Source organism: Camelus dromedarius, chromosome 8 (assembly GCF_036321535.1).
Source record: "Camelus dromedarius isolate mCamDro1 chromosome 8, mCamDro1.pat, whole genome shotgun sequence".
NCBI classification, from domain to species: domain Eukaryota; kingdom Metazoa; phylum Chordata; class Mammalia; order Artiodactyla; family Camelidae; genus Camelus; species Camelus dromedarius.
In genome coordinates, this window is record NC_087443.1 from 16,052,159 (window position 1) to 16,073,270 (window position 21,112).

Consider the following 21,112-nt stretch of genomic DNA (forward strand, 5'->3'; position numbering starts at 1 on the left):
TTTCATAGGTTGACCAGAGTAGGAATTATTCCTTTTAGTAGAGTTCTAACTGAGCAGCCAACACAGAAGTCTAATTTCTTCTTTTCTTTTTTGTCTTTCTCTAGATTGTCCCCAAATTAAGTAGCTGCTGCTAAGATTTGACAAATAGTCTGTTCTTGCCACACTAATAGTTTTCCTTACTTTGGATGTGAATAGTTAGCAAGAGAGCTAAAACAAAGGCTGGTAAAACCAGAGCATATTTGGTCTGCCCCCTGGTTCACATCAGGGAATTTTGAGAAAGGTTCCACAAACCACTGAAGGAAATCAATGGGGGACACACCTGTCTTCTGGGCACACTGTTGTGACATCTCCCAGCTCACCTTTAGTGGAAAGGCTTCAAGTAAAGCTCTTAGCAACTGTTCTCAATGAGTTCTTAACTCCCTATTTATTCCATAATTATAGAGGGTGGGGTGGCGGATAGTCAGCTTCCCTTGGCCACCATATCCCTCGATGTAGTGATCTTCCAGACCCTAATCTAATGTGATTACTTTATCAAAGGAGCAAAATCTGTTAATTGCAGAATTCCATGCAGCTGCTGGTTGTTGAATGCCATGCAGTAATCACAGTACATTCCCATATGTAGGCTGTAAACTGAAAACACACTGAGGCGTACTTCTGTGAAATTCTGGGGCATGGGGAAAAGAAGCCTTTAAATGAGGAATATCAGCTTGTGAGAAACACGTCTACATTACCCAGGAGTTCTGGGTAGCCTCTCAATGGCATCAGCTTTGCTGGTGCCCCAATTAGGATGGACTGATTTCCTTCACATTAACACAAGAAAAATGTAAATCACGTGAGCACTTTGGTTTCCCTTTACGTGTTTACATTAATTAGGGTAATACCTTGTTTATTTGCCTTTTCCCAAGTGCCTAGCACAGCTATTCTCCATCTGTTGCCTTTCTATGCAGACATGCACTTTTATCCAAGTTCTTAATCTTTCCATAATTCTCTATCATTTCTGCCTTTCTAGCTACATGGTATGTGGATAATAAAAGACTCCTGAAATGGTAATCTTGTCTAAGACATTAAGTGGACTCAGCCTAGGCCATGAAGTACATAACCCCATGTCTTCAAACTGAGCAAGTAATTTATTACCGGCTAAAGAAGCTGTGCTCTAAAAGTTACCACCCATCTAAAAGATTATCACCTCTCTCTTCCCCTGAGTCAGTTTGAGGCTTGGAGAGGTGAGCAGGGAGGGAGATATTCAGGGGAAGCATAAGGAGCAGGGAGGGACCAACTGAGTGAGGAGTAGCAAGGTTCCGTGAAAGAGAAAATGCCTTTAATTCTCACATTCTCTCTTCTGTTTTTAAAAATATTTCCTTCTGGCTATCCAAGTAATATTTTTTAACTTTCCTCTTAAAATGATTAGAATGATGTTCATCCCATAAATATAATTAACTCATTTACTGGGATAAAGCCCTTCTAAAACCCTCTGCAAATCAAAAGAATTGTCTGCTAGTAACTGCAGGACTGGAATCGCATGTGCATGCCCATCCCAAGTATGACAGTTTAAAAAATGGCCCTACAGACAGCATTCATAGCTTTCCGTATTTTCTAACCACATGGTGATCCTGATAAGATTTTAGAGCCCCTAATTATCCATGCTTATTCAACAGTAAAATCTTAAATTTGGACAGGGTGGTTTGTTTGGCTAGTACACCAAAAGAGCAGAGAATTAGAAAGAAGAAGACTGTTTATAATTTAGGGCCTTTACTTGACTATTGTGTGGCCACAGGCTTCCAGCTGATCTGCCCAAGTCAGGAACTGCCAGACTCATCCCATTCTCATCACCAAAACTGTCGCTGATAAAATTTTGTCCCAACACAGAAAACCTTTACACAAAAGTAGAAGAAAAAGAAAAGAATTTTATTATTGACTAAGTATTAAACCAGAATGTGATGTGCACTAAACCAGAATGTGATGGGCATTACAGGCAATCTGCTAAGAGACTACAAAGACAGAAATATACTCACCCTTTTATATAGCCAAACAGATACAACTCATTACACACATGTTCTCAAGATAAACAATAGTCCTCAAGTAAGAAGACTTGACAGCACCATATATTGCATATAGATTATTCTAAATTCTCCTGGTAGTTGGGATGACCACCTGTGTTAATTAATTATCTTTATAAAAGGAAAAATAAGTTCCTCATATCTTTATGACAGGAGGTAGTTTTGTAACTTGGAGCAAGGCACGCATTGAGGTTAGGCTCCCACACTCCCAAAGAAACTAAGTACTATTCCCCTTGAAGTGTCCATTTCAAAGAGATGGCTCTGAGGCTCCTTGAGAAAGATATTCTAGGGGTTTGAAACTGCCATGAGGCTTTTAAAAAGATTCATATTCATCTTAAAGGAGTAGATAAAGAATTTACAGTTACAAGTTTACAAGAGAAAATGCTCTAAGGAAAAGAAGGGGGGACATCTTTTCCTTTATTTTTAACAGAGAATATTAAGCTTCTTATTCTTCATTTGTATTTGCCCTTATACCACTCTCACCGCTTCTAGTTAATTTTGCACTGAAGATTTCAGGGCAATTAGGCAAGAAGATGGAATAAAAGTCATCCAGATGGGAAATTAAAAGGTAAAGCTATCTCTACATACAGATGACATGACCTTGTATATAGAAAATTCTTAGATAAATGTCAGAACTAATAAATGAGTTCAACAAAGTTACAGGATACAAGATCAATAAATAAATATCTATTGAGCCTGCATACATTAGCAATGAGCAATCCAAAAATGAAATTAAAATAAAAAAACTCACTTGCAATAGCATCAAAAAAAAAATTCTTAGGAATCAATTTAACCAAAGAAAGTGAAAGAGAAATTTACAGTGAAATTTTCTTACAGTGAAAACTGAAAGACTTGTACATTTGCCTAATGAAAACTTCAATGAAAGGTTTTAAAAGATCTAAATATAAATTCAGGACTGATGTCAGCAAGATGGCAAAAATAAGGTTCCAGCCTTGTCTCTCCACAGAAACATAAATTTAACAACAACCCATGGGTGAAAATAACTTCAGGAGAGCTCCAAAATCCAAATGAGAGGTTACAGCACACTGGTGGAGCACAAAAATGAAAAAAGATACACTGAAAAGAGTAAGAGAAACAGTCACATTATACCTGCATCACTTCTTCCCCTGGGCTGCACCATGAAATACCAAAAGAGATTCCCTCAGCCTCTGAATTCTCCTGTGGAGGAAAGAGAGCAAAGTGAATGTCCAATTTCACTGCAGGTCCCAGCACTGGCCCATCCACCTGCAGATCCTGCCAACTAGGGCTTTCCCTGACAATGCTAGTCTGTAAAGACTGGAAGAGGTGACTGCTTCTTCAAACACAGAGATACTAACACAAGGCTACATGGATAACAAAGAATTAGGGAAAAAACACCACCACAGGAACAAAATAAAGCTCTGGTGACCAACCTTAAAAAAATGGAGATCTATGAACCGCCTGACAAAGAATTTACAATAATCACCTTAAAGAAGCTCAGTTAGCTACAAGAGAACACAAATAAACAGCTAAAAGAAATCAGAAATACAATATACGAATGGAATGAGAACTTCAACAGAAAGAAACCATAAAAAGGAACCAAACAAATTCTGGAGCTAAGAATATAAAGACTGAACTGGACACTTCAATGGAGAGAGCCTCAACAATAGATCCAATCAAGCAGAAGAAAGAACAAGTGAACTCACAGACAGGTCATTTGAAATTATCCAGAGGAACATACAGAAAAAAAAAAAAAAGATGAAAAAGAATGAAGAAAGCTTATGAGACTTATGGAATATCATCAAGAAAACCAATATTTGCATTATTTTATGGAAGTCCCTGAATGACAAGAGAAAGAAAAGGGCAGAAATATATTTGCATGTCAAATGGTGGGAAATAAATTTGAAAAAAAAATTCAGGGAAATTTAACCTTAGTGAAATTTCTAGGGTTCAATGGTGTGGAGCATGTCAAGATACCCCTTCTACACATGCTTAAAGTGTCAGTGGCAGATAGGGATGCTGTTTGGAGCCTTTGACAGGCCCATACAGGTGAATCACAGGACAGGCTTTTAGGATTTTGAAGCAAAGCCCACCCCCCTCATCATTTGCAGATAACTATTCTCCTTTTGAGAAACAGCTTTGGCCTAAAGGGATTGAATGTGTAACCATGGGCCACCAAGTTGCATGCAACTTGTGATGATTAATTTTATGTATCAATTTGACTGGGTCATAGGGTACACAGATGTTTGGTCAAAAATTATTTTGTGTGTCTCTGTAAAGGTGTTTGGTCAAAAATTATTTTGTGTGTGTCTGTAAAGGTGAGATTAACATTTGAATCAGAGTAAAGCAGATTACTGTCCCTAATGTGGGTTTCCCTCATCCAATCAGTTGAAGGCATGAATAAAACAAAAAGACTGACCCTGCTAAGAGTAAGAGGGAACTCCTCCTCCCTGACTGCATGATCTGAGATATCAGTTTTTTCCTGGCTTCAGAGTTGGACTGGATTTATAGCATTAGCTCTCCTCAGCTTGCTGATTGCAGAACTTGGAACATCTTGGTTTCCATAATCATGTCAGCCAGTTTCTATATTAAAAATATATAGTCTGTTGGTGTGTGTATATGTATGTGTGTGTGTGTGTATATATATCCTATTGTTTCTGTTTCTCTATAGAACCCAAATACATGGCCTAACTTGCCTGTAATCAACTGAGTGTTCCCCAACCCACCAAGCCATAAGCACAGCAGCACTGAATTAGCAAATGGAAGTGGTATATGAGACTGGGTTCAAGCAGGCCCTGAAGGCACAAGTACATTTCATGAAGAAATGGACCAAATGCTAAACATTAAAGCTTTTGCACAGCTAAGGATACCATCAACAAAACAGAAAGACAATCTACAGAATAGGAGAAAATATTTGCAAATGATGTGGCTGACAAGTGATTAATTCTCAAAATATACAAACAGCACATATCACTACCAAAAAAAAAAAACCAAGCAACCCAATCAAAAAATGGGCAGAAGACCTAAATAAACATCTTTTCAAAGAGGACAGACAGATGGCCAATAAGCACACGAAAAGATGTTCAACATCACGAAATGTTAGAGAAATGCAAATCAAAACTACAACTACATATCACCTCACATCAGTCAGAAATGCCATCATTAAAAAGTCCATAAATGGTAAGTGCTGGAGAGGGTGTGGAGAAAAAGCAACCCTCTTACGCTGTTGGTGGGAATGTAAATTGGTGCAGCACTATGGAGGACATTATGGAGGTTCCTTAGAAAACTAAAAATAGACCTACCATGTGTTCTGGCAGTCCCACTCCTGGGCATATACCCAGAGACACATATAACTCAAAAAGACATGCACCCCAATGTTCATGGCAGCACTGTTTGCAATAGCCAAGACATGGAAACAACCCAAAAGTCCATCAACAGATGACTAGATGAAGAAGATGTGATATAATATATTCAATGGAATGCTACTTAGCCATTAAAAAGAATAAAATAATGCCATTTGCAGCAAATTGGATGGTCCTGGAGATCATCATTCTATGTGAAGTAAGCCAGAAAGAGAAAGAAAAATGCCATATGATATCATTTATATGTGGAATCTAAAAAAAAAGGACACAGATGAACTACTTCTTATTTATAAGTTGGAATGATTGATTTCTTGAGTACGTGTAAGCACATTTGACTGTCCTTTATGATTGGATTACTGCATTCTGTTGATTCTTATTTTGTGGTTGGCTTTATTCCTTTGATAACTATGTAAGTTTAAAAAGCTAAAGCTCTAAATTGTTCTTAGAAACAATGAACAGTATGTATATGTAAATTTTAAAAATATGTACAGTATATTACATATATGTATTTACATGCAATATATTGTATATGTGCAGTTAAATTGTGTCAGTTTTACCTAATAAAACAGAAAAGTGAAAAAAAAAAAAAAAGAAATGGAACAAATGTCTGTGGTTCCCATTCCTGCTACACTACCTTCTCCCTCCCCGCATGCATCTATGTCCTCATGGGGAGTTGTCTATGATCAGTAGACAGAGAAAGAGAGAACTAGGACCTGGTTTACATACGGTCCTGCAAAATATGTAGGCATTTACCAAAAGTGAGCAAGTGCAGCACTGCTGGCCCTTTCTGGAACATTCTTGAACAAACCATAAAGGAAAATCTTCCTTATGGGAAGAATTTTAAAAAGGGCCCCTGGTGGTTCATTTTGCTTGTTTAAAGAAAAAACTCAGTTTTCCACCTAGGAGTATCTTTTACTTTCACATAGAACACTCACACAGGACACTTCCAGTCTTCAAATGTGTGGAGGATTTTCCTCGTAGCAAGTAATTCTCTGTGACACCAGATGGATGTCTTACAATTTACCTCAATCTTAACACTATGTATCTGGAGATAGTGTCAGATCACACAGGATAAGGGCTCATTCCCACAAGACTTCTACCATTCTATGATCAGATGCCAACTGCAGGTAGTAGGTCCCCAGGTTACCCACAACTTCTGTCCAATTTGTCTACAAACTGGAGGTTCCCACAATGCTCAGGTTTGATTAATTTCCTAGAGCAGCTCACTGAACTCATGTAAACACTTAACATTTATCAGCTTATTAAAGGATATGATAAGGAATACAGGTGTGTAGCCAGATAAGGAGGTACATAAGGCAAGGTCTGAGAGTATCCTGAGTTGGGGTGTTTCACCCTCGTGGTGTGGATTTTTTCATCAACCTGGAAGCTCCCTGAACCCTATCCTTTGGGGATTTTATGGGGTCTTACTCACATAGGCATGACCAATTATGAGCTCCATTTCTAGCCCCTTTCTGGAAGATGAGGATTGGGGCTCAAAATTCCAAGCTTCTTTTTTAAAAAAAAATTTTATTGCAGCTTGTTTTTTAAAAACTTTATTAATATTTTGGAGGGAGGTAATTAGGCTTATTTATTTATTTTTAGTGGAGGTCAGGACCTTGTGCTTGCTAAGCATGTGCTCTACCACTGAGCTATATCCTCCCCACTGGAAATTCCAAGCTTCTAATCGAGACTTGGTCTTACTGGTGACCAGGTCCCATCCAGGAGCCATCCAGGGGCCCACTCAGAGTCTCCTCAGCAGAAAAGATGCTCCTACTGCTCTTATCATTTAGTAATTTACAAGGGTTTCAGGAGCCCTGTGAAAGGGATGGGGTCAAAGGCAAATATTAGAACAAAAGATGCTTCTAGTGCTCTTACCCCTTAGGAAATTACAAAGGTTTCAGAAGCTCTGTGCCAGGAACCTGGGTCAGAGATGTATATATAATATTCATTCTGTTATCTCACAACTTGGAAGGAGAAACAACAAGACATGCAATTACACTAATTCATGGGCTATGGTCTGTCGTTTGGCTTGATAGTCAGGGACTTGGCAGAAAGACGACTGGAAAATTGATGACAACAAAGTCTAGGGAAAAGCTAGGTGGACAGACTTCTCTGAATGGGCAAAAAAGAAAAAAAAAAGTGAAAATATTTGTGTCCCAGGTAAATGTTCACCAAGAGGTGACCTCATCAGAGAAAATTTTAATAATAAGTAGATAAGTGATGGAATGACTTGTTCTCTGGATACAGGTCCAACTCTTTACTCCAGCCACACCTGTCATCACCCAATGGGCCCATGAACAAAGTGGCTATGGAGGTAAGGATGGAGGTTCCACATGAGCTCAGCAACACAGGCTTCCACTCACCAAGGCCAATGTGGCTATAGCAGCCGCTGAGAGCCCAACGTGCCGGCAGCAGAGACCAACACTGCCTGCTATGTGTGCATATATCTTTATACACACACACACACACACACACACACACACACACACACACACACATATATATAAGATAAAAACATATATATAATTTATATATAGATATATGTCTATCTATATCTATCTATCTATCTATCTATCTATCTATCTATCTATCTATCTATCTATCTATCTACCTAACTAAAGATATCTATATGACACCATTCCTGAGGGTGATCAGTCATCTACCTGGAGACACGCTGATTATATCAGACTGCTTCCATCATAGAAGGAGCATGGTATTCCACACAGCATTGCTTCTGATCAAGGAACTCTCTTCACAGCAAATGAAGTGAGGTGATAAGCCTATGCTCATGGAATTCATTAGTCATTCCACTTTCGCTACCATCCTGAAGCAGGTGGCTTGATTGAATGTTTTGAAGATTCAGTTACAGTGCCAGCTAGGTGGCAATACCTTTCATAAACTAGGCAAGGTTCTCCAGGAGGCTGTATGTGCTCGGAATCAGCATTGAGTATTTGGTGCTGTTTCCCCTGCAGCCAGGATTCACAGGTCATGGAATCAAGGGGTGGAGATGAGATTTGCATTACTCACTATTATCCACAATGACCCTGTAGCAATTTTTTTGCTTCCTGTCCCCACAACCTTCTGCTCTGCTGGCCTAGAGGTATTAGGTCCAAAGGGGGAAATAAATCCATTGAACTGGAAGTTAAGATTGTCACCTGGCCACTTTGGGCTCCTCATGTCTCCAATTCAATAAGCCGAAAAGGGAGACCTTGTGATGATTGGGGTGATTGATCCTGGCTACCAAAAAGAAATTGGACTGCTACTGCACAAGGGAGGTAAGGAACAGTATGTCTGGAATATGTTTCCCTTAGGGCTTTTCTTAGTATTTCCAAGTCCTGTGATTAAAGTCAAACACTACAATAAACCAATTCAGGCAAGACTAATAATGACACAATGTCCTCTGTTTTCCATGCAAACTGGCTGCTGGATTGAGAGGCCCAATCATGCTAAGGGTGATCACTTCAGCAAGACTACTCATAGTGTGTGTTCTTTTACCAAGAGACTTATAATTAACTGGCAGGCTCCCTTTGTGATGTAACAACTAATGACACCATTAATTCACTGGAGTTTGTAAAATAATAATCTTCAATTCTATCATTACATTTAAAAGATAGATTTTAACTTTAGAGTAATTTTAGATTTATAGAAAACTTGAGAAGATAGTAGGGAGTTTCCATATAACCCAAACCATCTAATTCCCCCTATTATTAGATTTTATATCAATATGGCATGTTTGTTACAATTAATGAACTAATACTGATAAATGACTATTAATAGCCACACTTTGCTCAGATTTTCTTAGTTTTTAACCTAACATCATTTTCTGTCCCAGGACCCCATCCAGAATATCACATTACATTTGATTGTCATGTCAACTTAAGCATTTCTTGGCTATGGCAGTTTCTCAGACTTTCCTTGTTTTGTATGACCTTAGCAGTTTTGAGAAGTACTGGTCAAGTACTTTTCAGTATGCCTCTTAACCAACACTTGAAATTTTTCTCAAGATCAAATGGTGGTTGTGGGATTTGGGGAGGAAGGGCACACAGGTAAAGTGCTGCTTTCATCACATCATACCGAAGGCACATACCATCAACATGATTTATCACTGTTGATACTGCCCTTGGTCACCTGTTCGTCTAGTTTCTCCATGGTCAAGTTACATTTTTTATGTCCTTTCCATACTGTACACTTTGGAAGGAGTAACCACACACAGGCATGGGAATGGGGATTTATGCTCCCCATCCTTGGTGGCAATCTTACTTGGAATTCTACATAGGAGATCTGTCTCTTCTCCCCCAGTTATTTAGTCAATAATGTTTTAATATTGGTATGGACTCATCTTTATTTTATAATTGGGTAATAATACAAGTTGCTTTAGGTTTGGCCACCAGCAGCTACCTTAGTTGGCTCCTGTGACTCTTTGGCACATCCTCATCAAGGTTGGTGGTGTTTCTGTTTTTGTTTTTTTGAGCACTTCCTTATTTTCCAGTACTCTAAGATGCTTCAGGTTCCTCCTATATATTTCCTGCCCCAGTCCTAGAAGCTGCAATTTCTCCAAGAAGCCCTGGTTCCTTTTATGAGAGAATGGTATTAGTAATCAAGATCCGGGCACTGCATGGACATACTGCTACTAGGGTATATTGGTGCTTTTACACTCAGCTGACAGAGCAAGGGAATATTTTGTATATATTAACGTCTATATAAGCCTATTTATAAAATTCTCATATGTAACCACGTGTATCTGTATTAAATTAAGTAAACATGAGATCATACTGTTGTTTCACTCAAATCCAGTACCATTTGGATCCTTCTAGCCTCCTCTTTTGCTGATATGTAACCTCCGAATGCAATAGTATGGCTCCCTGACCTGCCAGCCACTTTCTTAATTGTTTCATTTCAGTATAAATGTATAGCGGTATCAGAATTGTTCACCATACCCCACGGAAACAACTTTATCAACTAGAGTAGAATGCTTATGTGTACTTTCTTTTTTTTCTTGAAACTTACAGTCTCCACTCATTTCCAAAATCATTTAGCATCTTTTCCCCCCACCTCCTTCAGTGAGGTTGTTTCATAGACTCTCTTGTCATACCTTCCTGGTATCCCAGGAACTTCTTTCTCTCTCTCTCTCTCTCTGTATATATATATACATATATACACTCTGTGTGTGTGTATATATATATATATACACATACACACACATACATATATAAATTTTGTAATATAAAATATATATATATACACACATATATATATAAATTTAATACATAATATAAAATATATTATATATATATGCCAATATTAAGGCTCCTATTTATGCTCTAAACTTCTGTAAGTTTGGACAATTGCATAATGTCATGTATCCATCATTATGGTATTATACAGAATAATAAGTAGCTTCACCACTCACAAAAAAATATTCTGTGCTTCATCTATTCAACCCTCCCAACTCTTGCAAATACTGCTCATTTTCCTCTCTATAGTTTTGCCCCTTTCAAAGTCATATAATATGAATCATACATTGTGTAGCCCTTTCAGACTGGTTTCTTCCACTAAGCAATATGCATTTAAGTTTCCTCCATGACTTTTAGTGGCTTAACACCTCATTTCTTCTTATCACTGAATAATATTCCATTGTATAGATGTACCACAATTTGTTTACCCATTCACCTATTGAAGGGTCTCTTGGTTACTTCCAATTTTGGAAACAATAAAGCTGCTATAAATATTCACATGCAAGCTTTTGTATGAATGTAAATTTTCAAATAAGTTGAGTAATTACCTAGGAGAGCAATGGCTAGATTGTATGATAAGACTGTGTTTAGCTTTAGCTGTGTGTAAGTAATTGCCAAAGTTTGCAAATATTTTCAACCTCAGTTTATAGCAAGACCTACATTTTAATTCATAACCCAATGCAAACATTCATTCAAGATTCATTCACTGAGTATTAAGTGCCAGCTTTAGGCACTGGAGTTAGTGTGTAAAATACATAAAACTCACAGTTCTGATGGAGTTTATATTCTAGTGAGGGAATATAAAATAATAAAGAGAGTAAATAAAATATTTTGTATACTAAATGACACCTTGGTAAAAAGTTAAAGTAGTAATGTGGGATAAAGAGTTTACAGAAAAGGAGAAACTATGGAGACAATGAAAAGGTCAGGAGTTGGGGTGGAGATGGAACGATGAATAGGCAGAGTGCAGATGACTTTCGGGGCAGTGAAAATACTCTGTATGATACCATAATGATGGATACATGTCATCTATACATTTGCCCAAACCCATAGGATATGCAATACCAAGGGTGAACTGTAATGTAAACTATGGACTTTTAAAGGATTATGGTGTGTCAATGTAGGTCCATCAATTGTAACATATGCACCACTCTTCCGGGAGAAGTTGGTAATAGGGGAGGCTATGCACATGTGGAAGGCAGGTGGTAAATGGGAAATCTCTGTACCTTCCCCTCAATTTTGCTAAGAACCTAAAACTGCTCTTAAAAAGTCTTATTTTTTTTTAAAGCTGCCTCTGTACATAGGTACTAATCTGCTAAGGCTGCGGTCTCACTGTATTCAGGTTGCTATAACAAAACACCATGCATTAAGTAGCTTATCAACAAGAGAAATTTATTTTTCACAGTTCTGGCAGGTGGGGACTCCAAGATTAACGCACAAGCATGGTTGCATTCTGGTGAGAGCCCTTTCCTGGTTGTAGCCAGCACCTCACACGGTGGAAAGGCTGGGGAGCTCTGATCCCATTCATGATGGCTCCACTCTCCTGACCTAGTCACCCCCAAAGGCCCTACCTCCTAATGCCAGCATACGGGGGGTTAGATGTCAACATATGAATTTGAGGCAGGGGTGGGGGGAACCACAAACATTCAGCTGCCATAAGAAAATACCACAGGCTGGGTGACTTAAAAAAAAAATTTGCTCAGTTCTGGAAGTCCAAGATCAAGGTGTTGGTAGGTTTGTTTTCTCCTAAGGTCTCTCTCCTTGGGTTGCAGATGGCCTCCTTCTCAAATGTCCTTTTCTCTGTGCATGAGCATCCCTGGTGTCTCTTCCTCTTCTTATAAGGACACCAGCCATGTTGGATTAGGGCCCCAACCCTTATGACATCACTAAACATTATCTCTTTAAAAGCTCTATCTTCCAAACAGTCACACCGAGATTAGTGCTTCAATCTATGGATTTCAGGGTGGGGGTGGGGGGTGGGTTATCCATCCAGGACAATATATAACTGATTATAAAAATTTTCATAAAACAATAATTACCTATATCTGTAATGAATTCTGATGCTATCTGTTTTATTCTAGTTCATTAAAAATATTAGCCCTGATTTACTGAACTGATTTCACAGTTCCTTTATAGACCATTGTGGTTGCTTTGTAATGTGTTACCTAGACTAGGCTGAACTACATTTCTCAGAGTTCCCTTTCCTGTAAGTTTCCCATTGGGATGGATTATAAAAGATGTTTTAATGTTTTAATGTTTTAATAGAAACCTGAGGAATATGTTTGGGATCAAAGTGGAAAAAATATAAAATTAGATCAGGTTTAATTTATTGATGTGGGCTCACTAAGATGATATTTTGAATATTTTAGCTTGAGGGGCTAGTAATGATTTCTAATTATTTGCCTGATTTGGTTGACCAAAATATAGACCGACACTAAAGAATTTGAACTACCAGACTTCCTTGGTACACCATAAAGGAAAGTGTCCAAAAGCTTAGGAAGGTTTGAATGTTAGAGGGTATTTATGTAAGACTTGCTCACCAACCCTGGAAGGTCCAGAGGACATGCCTTTTGTCAGGCAAACCCAAGAATTCTTGAAGAGTTCTGTGATTGAACTTTTCTAAGTCAGAAATTACAGGGGGGGCCACTACCTTCAAATAAGGATGTGTAAGTCCAATGGGGATGCTGAGATCCTAGGGTAGCTGGTGCAAAATGTGGCACTTAACTGTTCAAAAACATGGGCATGGTTACTGTAATGGACAGTGGAGCCAAGGCAGCAAAAGAACAGTTTGGCTTAAAGAGATATTTGGTGTTTAACAGTTGATCATGGTGTAGCTAGAATTAAAATATATGGGGAGAGCCCACTAAAGTCTTCATCTAAGTGGAAAATCTCTGGGTATAATGCACAGGAGTATGACTAAAATCACCAAAAAAGAGTCACGCGCCCTCAATCAATTCCCAACCCTAAGCCAGTTTTACAGACTCAGAGTGTCCCTTGAATAGAGGAGTGTCCAGATCTTCTTGGGGAAGAACCTGCTACACGGCCAAAAGCATATAGTGTTAATCTTCCTCCCAGCATTTCCCAAAGAAACCTACATCCATTTATCAGTGTGACTGTGACTGGGTAGGGGGAAGAGATCAGAGTTTTGAGGGATTCCCCAACACTGGCTCTGAAGTGATGCTAATTCTCAGTGACCCAAAAAATCACTGGTGTACACCATTCAAAGTATGGGCTCATGAATGTCAAGTGATCTATCTCACGGTGGACTCAGTGTGTTCCAACCCCTTCGCATGGTTCTTTCCCCAACTGTGGAGTGCATAATTGGAACAGAGACACCAGAAATTTTCAGAATCCTCACACTGGCTCCTTGACCTGTCAAGCGAGAGCTATTACAGTGGTAAAGGCCTTATGGAAGTCATCAGAACTGCCTTTACCCATGGAAATGATAAACCAAAAGCAATATCGCATTCCTGGAGGGACTGCAAGTGTTAGTGCCACCATCAAGGAAAAACCCAGGGGTGGCAATTCCTACCACATCTCCATTCAACTTACCTATATGGCCTGCGGAGAAGACATATGGATCTTAGATAATGGCAGTGAACTATCATAAATTTAATCAGGTGGTGACTCTATTTGCAGGTATATTTCCACATATGATTTTGTTGCTGGAACAAATCAACACCTCCCTTGGTACCTGGTGTGCAGTTATCTAGTGGCAAAGTGGCAAAGGCTCTTTTTTTTTTTTTTTCTCTATAACAGTCAGTAAATACCATCATAGGAAGTTTGCTTTTCTGCTGGCAAGACCGGCAATACACCTTCGCTGTCCTACCTCAAGGGCATATCAACTCTTCACCCGTGTATCATAGTCTAGTCTACAGAGACCTGGATTGTACTTTTCTCCCATCACACACCTTGCTGGTCCATTACACTGACAATGTAATGCTGACTGAACCTACCGTGCAGGAAGGAGCAACTACTCAAGACACCCTGGCAACATACTGGTGTGCCTGGGAGTGGGAGTGGGAGACCCCACAGAGACTCAGGGGTCTGCTACCTTGGTAAGATTTCTAAGGGCTGAGTGATGTGGGGCATGTTAAGATATTCCTTCCAAAGTGAAGATGTTGCTGCATCTGTTCTTTCCTACCACCAGGAAAGTGGTACAACTACTGGGCCACCTTGAATTCTGGAGACAGCATATGCCACACTGGCACCTGCTGCTCCAAGCCATTTACTGAGTTACCAGAAAAGCTACCAATTCTGAGTGGGGTCCAAAACAAGAGACTGTTCTACAACAGATCCAAGCTGCCAAGCACACTGCTGTGCCTTTTGGGGGTACATTATCCAGCAGATCCAACGTTGCTTAAGTGTAGGTAGTGGATGAGGATCCTGTTCAGAGCCTTTGGCAGGCCCCTGTATGTGAATCACATAAGCAAAGTCATGCTATCCTCTGTGAACAACGATTTTCTTTTTCAGAAACAGCTTTTGTTTTGCCTGCTGGTGGGCCTTCGTGGATACTGACATTTAACCAAGGGCTACCAAGTCACCAAGTGAACCTGAGCTGCCCATCAAGAACTGACTGCTCTCTGATGCATCAAGCCATACGACTGGATGTTCACAGCAGTGCTTCATCATTACTTGGAAACAGCATATACAAGATTAGGCTCCAGCAGATCCTGAAGGAACAAGTGTGCCCAAGAGCCCCACTGGTGCTATATTCCACTCACCTTTCTCTCAGTCCACAGCTATGTCCTCATGAGGACTTCCCTATAACCAGTTGACCAGGAAAGAAAACAAATTTCGGGCTTGGGTTAGATAATTCTGCATGGTATGCAGCACCACCACTCCACTCTGAAATTGTCCTGAAAGTCAGTGGTAAAAGGCAGTCATTCAAGTGGGCAGAAATCTGAGCATTGCACATGGTTTATTCTGCCCGAAAGGAGAGATGACCAAAGCTATGGGTCTACACTGACTCATGCATAGTAGCTAATGGTTCAGCTGAACGGTCAAGGACTAGGAAGGAGTACATTGGAAAATCTGTAAAAAGGAGTTCTGGGGAAAACGGTGCACAGACCTTTCCAAATGGGTACAGAGAGTGAAGGTATTTGTGTACCATATGAATGGTCACCAAAGGGTGATCTCACCAGAATATTTAATAATTAGGTGAAAGACAGATTCTATGGATGCCAATCTCCTTCTGCCCGTCAGCCCCTTTCTCCAACTACTTCTGTCCTTGCCAAGTGGGCTCATGAACCAAGTGGCTGCAGCAGCAATGAAGGAGATCACGCATGGGCTCAGCAACAGGGACTTCCACTCATCAAGGCCGATCTGGCTAAAAGCCTAATCTGACAACCACAGAGGCCAACAATGAACAGCTAACTTGGCACAACTCCCTGAATGGATCAGCTAGCTACTTGTTACCAGGTTGATTCCATTAGACCATTTCCATCACAAAAGGGACAGTACTTTGTACTTACTGTCTAAGATATTTACTCTGTACATGCGTTTGCCTTCCCTGCCTGCCATGCATCTGTCAAAAGCAACGCTGATAGATTTACAGGAGGCCTCATCCACCACCATGGTATTCCCAGGTTTGGGCTCCAAGAGCCATGAGAGGAGGCTGCTAAAGCCTCCACAGTGAAAGAGTCTCTGACAGCCCTGAAGGAGTGCCTGTTGATTTCAATTTGAATGGATTCTTGAGCCTGTTTTTGGAGAAGGCCCTATACAAGTGGGGCTGATTTGAAAGTAACACCAACAGTGAGATTTTAAAAAATTGTAAATGGGCAATAGGTTGCCTACAGAACCTAAAAAGGACTAGAAGGCGTGTTTGTATTAACATTGTGTATGTTAAGAACAGATGATGAAAAAAAAAAACCTAAAAACAAATAAACAAAAAACAAACAAAAACCCCTGTCAACAGCTGTTTCTTGCCAGTGTCAGGAATGGAGCAGGCCTCAGTTTACAAATAATTTTCACGAATTTAACTGAGGGGGCAGATCTTTGCATTATGTGTGGGGAAATAACTTACCCCCTTTTCGTGAGTTCTTTTTTGTGAGCATTTATATGTCCCAAATGAATCTGTGAAAAGAATTTCCTCAGAGGAGGATGTCATCAATGTAATGTCGTACCTGTGCTCCTGGAGACAACTGGACGCAGTTAAGGTATTGCCTGCAAAGACTGCAATGGCAGAGTTGTTGAGGTATCCCATGGGTAGCCAGGTAAAGTGTACCACGTCTCTCTGGAGGGGAAGGCAAACTGTAGCTGAGAGCCTGTTGAAAAGAGCACATATTAGCCAAACCTGTAATAACAAAATACTTACTGCTTGCAATTTGGATGGAGGCAGTAATTTCAGTAACATTGGGTATTCAATCCTTAGTACATGGGCCATAGCATTAATGTGTGGTAATCCTCTGTGACGCACCATCATTATTTCTCAGTTAATAATAAACTAAACTGGATCATCAAACAGAGAAGCAGTGGTGACAATCACTTCTTCTCTAAATAGGTCTTCATAATGGTTTCCATTGGGGTGTACGGTCCATGGGGTCCCATTCTGTCAACCCAACTGGTAAGTGCCAAAAATTAAATTTCATTTTATTATTCACTGGATCAGAGCATCCATGCCTTCTGCGGTACTATACTAAATTTAAGTCCGTGGATGCTATGACCATGAGAAACCTAGGCAACAGTTCTGTTGGTTAAGGTGAAACAGACTATTTGTCCTAAATGTCTCAGTCTGTTTGGGCTGCTATAGTAAAACAACATGGACTAGGTGGCTTATAAACAACGAAAACTTATTTCTCATAGTTCAAAAGGCTGAGAAGTCCAGGATTGAGGGCCTAGAATATTCAGTGTCTGGTGAGAATCAACTTCCTCATTCAGATGGCTGTCTTCTCCTAAGTCCTCACATGGCAGAAGGGGCAAAGGAGTTCTCTGGAGTCTTTATTCTAATTGGAGTCTTTATTCTAATGGCACTAACCTCAGTTCAGGAGGGCTCTGTCCTCATAACTTAATCCCAAAGGCCCACCTCTAAGTACCATCACATTGGAGATTAGACTTCAACATATGAATGTTGGAGGGACATAAACACTCAGTCTATAGCACTCTACTTTATATTCAGCAACTCCTCTAGGATTTCAGGGGTTAACACGTTTAAATTTAGTGGGATGCCCAGGTATATCTATAATTTGAGCCCTGTATTAAAGCCGTGAAGGTTTGCCAAGGGTATTAAAGTTAATTTGCAAGGTACAAAAGTCAGTCAGCACCCTTTTTATCTTTTGTTGTATAAATTATTTTAGTAAATTTTGCATTTCCAATTGGGTCAAGCTGTGGAGCTAACTTATATTGTACATCAACTCTACCTCAAATAGCAACAACAGCAAAAGAACTGTGGACCTCTGTTTCAGTTATTTTGTTGTTTTCTCTCCCTGGGTCTAAGTCCCTGTCTCCCTCCCTTCATTCTTTCTTTCCACTTCTTTTCTTTTTATGGTTACTGGGTATACTTCAGGGAACAGGGGTTCTCTTTACTCTGACCAAATTAACAGATTTCTTTCTCCAGAGAGCATCCAGTCAGGATCATCAGAGTTAGGGGTCTGCTCCAAGGCAATGGTTGTTTCATGTGGCTGAAGGATCCCAGGCTTATGCTGCATCTGAATTAACTGCTTTGCTGTGCCACAGGGTGGAGGTTTCCCCCTCTAACCATGAGCATGGGAGTTGGGTTTTTTTTCTTTTCTCATTTGTTTTTTTTTTGCAACAAACAAACAGTGAAACAAAAGCATGCCTGACATAACCCAGAAGTTGACTGAATGTCCTCTGAGATGGCTTTTTTCCTGCCATGCAGGTTTCTTTCTCTCTCATTTCTCTCTGTACAAATTTCCTCAGTTATTTTGGATTTCTAGCCATGGAAAGCCTTGGCTTTCAGTTTTTGTCTCTATCTAATCACCCAGTGTGGACCTTCTGGGTGGGTCACAAGGGAAAGAGAGCCCAGCAGTCAACCTCGTAGGCAGCTGCCTCCTCCTCCGGGGAATGCCAGTCAGTGTCCCTGGGTTCAGAGTCCACAAATAATAGGTCGTTTAGTCCACAGCCTGGTTCAAGGCCCATGATGCCAAGGTTAGTCCTCTGGTTGGTAAACAGCAGGAGTAAGCAAAACTCAGGTACTTTCGCTACAGGGTTTGCACTGGGTGAACAGTTGAGTTACCTCCTCTGGTCGCTTGGAGGGGCAGGTCCTTTTTTCTTTCTCATCAGCATTTGGGCCACAGGCCACCATGAATGTGCCTCTAAACACCCCTGAGGGTCAGAAGAGCATGTGCAATGGCAGGAGGGGAGGAGCAGCAGAGATGGGAAAGGCTGCTACCCTTGTCTGAACAGCACCAGCTCATTAGGCAACTGGGCTACCATGGTTAATTCTCCCTGGCATGGTAGTCTCCTGCCTTTCCACAAGGAGCCATTCACGTGCCCAGTGGTGCACAACAACCATGGTAGGTACAGGTACCCCGAGCAGTCGGGGATGGTCACCAGGCTACATGCAGCAACCAGACAGTTACTCTGGTAGGTGGGGCTCAAGTTCTGACCAGTCAGGGTGCTCTTTTGTCACTGCTTTTACAGGCAGGAGCCTCACAGACCATCTGCTAAACAGACTGGCAGGTCACACAGGGACACAGCCAATCAACAATTCTCTTTTAGGGACAAGAGCTTTTAGAGTGGGAAGAGATAGTGACACCCCAAAAAACAACAACAACAAAAAAGAACACAGAGCAGAGCAGGCCAAAGTGCAAACCTGCCAGGAACTGGTGGTTGTGTCCCAAGTGGCCCCTGCCATATCACAGAACCAGTTAGCCAAGAGCAATCGGCTAACACTGACTAGGGGACCTCGGTCATGCACGGACAAGCCTGTTCACGACGCCAACTGTGTGAACTGCCTCCTAGTCACTCTGTTGGTGGCAGGATTCTTGCCCTGGGGTAACGAAATAGCTGAACACCTCACACCTCCACTGGACAGATGAGACCCACGTAAGGTTACTCGTCATACATACTCACAGGCCAGGCTGGAAGGGCACAGGCCATCCAGGGCCACACAGGCAGTGCACCTGGGAACAGAGAGAACCACCAGGGGTTGTGGCAAGTGGCTCTGCAGTGTCAAGAGGGTGCAGTGACCCCTGGTTCCTGCGAGAGGATATGAATGGCTTCCCTGAATAATTCTGCGGGCTGCTCAGGAAGTGAAACTTGCTACTTAGGGATAAGCAAGAACCTCACCTACAACCGGTCCCCTTGATAAGGAAGAAGGATTGTCTGACCACAGGACCTCACCTGTGAGAGAAGAACGCGGAGGGAGACTTGCAGTTAGGCCAGCAGAGGTCCTTCTGGTTTCAGATGTTAAGAGAGTCTATCAGACTGGGCCTCAATTTCAGGGAACTGTTGCTACAATTTAAAGTATTTTGAAGACTACTAAAAACAAACCAAATTTTCATCAGTGGTGTTTATAGTTGCAGTACAAAAACATGAGTGACAAACAGAACTTTAGTACAGAAATAAGACGCTATAATGAGGGTAAGGAATTTAAGATAATTCCAAAAAAGATGACAAGGCTTAGAAAAGCAGAAGGCTGGAACTAAAAATATGCTTTAGTGGTTGTCAATATATGATTTCTGAGAATGAATTCCCTGCCCCCTCACCATGGAAAAACTGGTACCTAACGATGTGAGCTTTTAATTGTGTAAATGTGTAAAAAGAAGCATCCTCACAGACTTATCTACACTGCTATATGTGGCAGGGTGGTTTATTTAACACACTTCGTTTTGTAGAGAAGTTTTAGGGTTACAGAAAAAATGAGCAGAAAGCACAGAGTTCCTATACACCCCTTTACCTCCACCTCCCTCCACAGTTTCCCTGTTATTAATATCTGCATGAGTGTGCTACGTTCATTACAACCGATGAGCCAATACTGACACATTTTTACTAACTAAAATCCATAGTTTACATCAGGGTGGACCCTTTGTGTTTTACACTTTGTAGGTTTTGACGAATGAATAATGACATGTAACCACCATCACAGTATCCTACAGAATAGTTCACTGTGCTAACAATTTTCTGTAATCCACCTACTCCTCCCTCCCTCTCTCACCCCGAATCCCTGGCAACCACTGATCTTTTTACTGTCTGCATAGTTTTGCCTTCATCAGAATGTATTACAGTTGGAATCACACCGTATAGTCTTTTCAGATTCACTTCTTTCATTTAGCAATATGCATCTAAGGTTCTTAGAGGAATTCTTTGTTACTTGAGAGCTCATTACTTTTTACCACCTGCCTGAGCATCATTATCCTGTAACCTTACTATGACTGCTTACTAGTGTCAGGAGGCTTTTTGTTGTTGCTTCTTTGGAACTTTTTATATAGACAATCTATGCTATCTGTGAACACAGTTTCATCTCTTCCTTCCAAATCTGTGTACCCTTTATTTCCCTTACTTGTCTTACTGCATTAGC

The 21,112-nt window shown here is 40.6% G+C and overlaps 1 long non-coding RNA gene across 1 annotated transcript; it reads right to left on the reverse strand.

Annotated features, from left to right (window-relative positions):
- Positions 1-3,157: 3,157 nt before the first annotated feature.
- On the reverse strand, positions 3,158-19,940 carry LOC135321810 (uncharacterized). The gene is made up of 3 exons (XR_010381889.1): positions 19,882-19,940; positions 16,758-16,898; positions 3,158-3,236 (listed from the first exon to the last, which is right to left on the reverse strand). It is a non-coding gene; the product is annotated as an uncharacterized LOC135321810 (long non-coding RNA).
- Between the last annotated feature and the right edge of the window lie 1,172 nt (positions 19,941-21,112).